Raw genomic sequence first — 3,676 nt, 5'->3', positions numbered from 1 at the left:
TATATATATATATATATAAATACACATCATACAAGTTTAGATTTAAATAGAAATTTCATTGAAATATATTTTAGTTTATCATACATATTTGTCAATACATTCAGCAGTTCACTTTAACCATATTTCAATGAGAACTGACCATGAAATTATGTAAGGATGCACTAAAGCCTTACTTAAGTACATCTGAAACAATTCAGAGTTCAAATAATTGCATTTAATGTCAATTTAAATTGTATAATACATTTTCAATTGCAAATATCATGCAATTAAATGTCCCAAAACATTCCATTCTGTTCATATTATTCCTAATTTAAGCCTAATTTAAGTGCTAAAGTGTACTTTTTTTCATAAGAGTGTGCAAAGCCAGGCTGGTTTATGCTGGTTTGGTGCTGGTCCACATTTTTAAGGCTCGCTAGTTACACAAGTAAAGAAACGTGTGCGGACTGAAACACAACACACAATAAACTGGCCTTTCAAACAGGGTTGAAAGCTAAACCATCAAAGGGAATGTATGTGTGTGTGTGTGTTAGCATGCAGACAGGTCACATGACCCACTGTGGTAGATCTGATCTGTGCCGGTCCCCCGGATATTATCATGGTTAATGGATGAGCTGAAGGGCCATGAAATTTATGACACTCATTAGCTCAGCGTCCCTCTCGCTGGCTCTTTTACAGTGAGGCGAGGGAGGGGCCGTGTGTTTGTGTGGGGTGATCTTTAGCCCCTGCTCTGGGATCAGACAAACACTTATTAACTGAGAGGAATGCAAACAAGCCAAGACTTAAAGGCTGAACACACCGGAGAGAAAGGAGGAATCTACCCCCCGTCCACACACACACACACACACACACACACACACATCACACATAAGAAAAGAATTAGCCATGCAGGGAATCAGCTAGAACATTCTAGAAGCGTGGAATCTCCCTGAGGGAGCCAGCAGTGGAACACTGTGACCTTGTGCAAGAAAGTCATCAGTGCGCTGCCTGTATGCCATACACACATTCATCAGCTCATATCTGGAGTCACTGGAAGTTTATGAACACTGAATGCAACAATAATTGTTCTGCCTTGACAAAGATATCATAAAGTTCTCGTACAAACTTGACTTTCTGACATTTTCTATAGCTTTCAAGCTGTATAGACTAAAAGTCGACGGTTTTCCTGTAATGAATGATCACATAAATTTCCATCACAAACTTTTGCCTATAATTTGTCAGATGGGTGCTTTCATCCATTAAACTCAGTTCTGTCAGGACCACTATCGTCAAAATGATTGATACTTAGCATAAAGTTTGGTTTGGCGGTATGGTTCTGTTCTGGGCAAAAACTCCCTGCCCATCCATGCAGCCTGTCATGAATGAGCAGGGAGAGCAGCAATAATAGCCCCCCTAGGGTTAACAGAACAGAACAAGGCAGATATCATTAATGTACTTAATGATATTTAAGTGTAACACTTTATTCAAGATAAAGGAGTCTGATTAGCAAGGAATATCAGAAAGCTAAGTCCTGACTGTGGCGAAAGGAGGAGCTGGGGATGGAGGAGGGTCATTTGCTCCTGAGCAAGCTGAAAAGCTGCTGAATAATACTGAATAGAGCTTATATAGGAATGCTGCGATAGGTGTCGTATTCCTATAGGTAGATGTGATCAGCTGAGAATCAGCTGATGCAAGCTTGACTCACGTGACCTGCCAGAACTAACGCTAATGCTTAATTTCTAGTTCATTAGGTGGTTTGACTTAAGGGTTTATTATTTCAGATTGGTCTTTTCCCATAGCAGACCATCAAAAACCTAAAAAGTTGTGAAAAAGAGGTATACTTATAAAAAAAGAGTACTTATTACAGAAATAATATACTTTAAAAGGATATACTTAAGGGCGAACTGAATGTAATGATTTATGACACTTACAGTTTACACTGCTTACACACAAAATTTATACTTGTCACACAATTGTCACACTCAAACACCAGAACCACACACAAAATCTGCAAAACCATACACTAATTCTCGGCCTATCTAATTAATATTATGGCAAAGGTGTTTGTAAATGTTTGCTTTTGAGATGTGTTTGTGATATTTTGAATGCAGTGCTTAATTTTGCAAGAGATGTGAGGCATTTTGCATTTTGTGTGTGCAATTCTTGGATTTGTGTGTAAAGTGTTGAAAAAAGAGGCAAAGTTTTGAAAATGTGTGTAAGCAGTTGAAAAAAACTGTAATTACATGTTAATTGCAATTGAATAAAAATGCATTATAGCTTAAATTTATAATAAACGCAGTTAGTAGAACTTACTTGCTTTTAGTTGCTTAAGTAGGACTTAAGTACACCATTATATGAAATATGGTTATTTTTATGGTTATAAGTTTACTGCTGAATGTATTGGCAAGCCTCAGTGTAATTTCTTTTGAAACGTGCACATCATGTATTTATTTACATTACTATATATTTTGTACTTGTTGCATATATTTGTAGTTACATATTTGTAATGATGAATTTGCGATTTAGTGCATTGAAAATATATTAATTTCAAATGCAATATCAAACAACACACTACAGTTAAAATTATAATCAAGTACTTCAAATGTGCTTCTGTATGTTTTAGTCAACACATCAAAATAATTATTAAGTTAAAATAATTTTAAATGTTCTGTAAAGTAAAGCTTTAAAGTTAAAGGGCACTTTTTAAAAGTTTACATAAGTACATGATTATTATTTAACTGTAGTGTATTATTCAATATTTTATTTAGAAGTTAAAATACATTAAATGTACTAAAGTGACATTTGACAATTAACATACAAGTTTCAATAAAAATGACAATAAAGTATATTTAAGTTACAATAAATGTTTGTGAGTACATTCAGCAGTTCACTTTAAAGGGGTCATATGATGTTGCTAAAAAGAACATTATTTTGTGTATTTGGTGTAATGAAATGTGTTTATGCGGTTTAAGGTTAAAAAAACACATTGTTTTCCACATACTGTACATTATTGTTTCTCCTCTATGCCCCGCCTTTCTGAAACGCGTCGATTTTTACAAAGCTCATCGGTCTCAAAAGCGAGGTGTGCTCTGATTGGCCAGCTATCCAGTGCGTTGTGATTGGCTGAATACCTCAAGCATGTGACGGAAATGTTATGCCCCTTACCATACTGTGATGGCGTGTCCTGGCCAGAGTGACGAGACAAAAACATTAAATCCCATTATAAACGAGGCATTTGTTGCATCCAGTGGGGACATAATTACAGATTATAATGACTTATGCTGTCTTTTTACGCGCTGCATGGCATTGCGCCGAGTAAACATAAAACCATGTCTGCATTTGTGATTGGAGAAATTACAAACTCGCGTTTGAATCATCAGTGGCAAATCCTTTAAATGAAAACGTACTTACAGACTGTGAGTCAGAACAGCCGGCATTGTAGTCTACTCTCCCAGGATCAGGAAACAGTCCTCCATAAAATGCGCTGCTTAAGTGAGCGGAGGCCGGCAGGCTTACGGCAACCACATGTGATGACCTGGGGCTGGACTCCACTTCGTCCATGGTGAAAGCCGATCTGGCGATCCACAGCGCGAAGTTGATGTATTTCCTCAGCGACCAGAACGGATCAGCTCCAGGCATGACGAAGCGATATCGTCCTCTTTTTGGAAGGCCAAACAAAGTAGTTTCGCTTTCACAACGA

Source organism: Sinocyclocheilus grahami, unplaced genomic scaffold, assembly GCF_001515645.1.
Source record: "Sinocyclocheilus grahami isolate Dianchi unplaced genomic scaffold, SAMN03320097.WGS_v1.1 scaffold353.1, whole genome shotgun sequence".
NCBI classification, from domain to species: Eukaryota; Metazoa; Chordata; class Actinopteri; order Cypriniformes; family Cyprinidae; genus Sinocyclocheilus; species Sinocyclocheilus grahami.
This window is presented reverse-complemented; position numbering follows the sequence as displayed.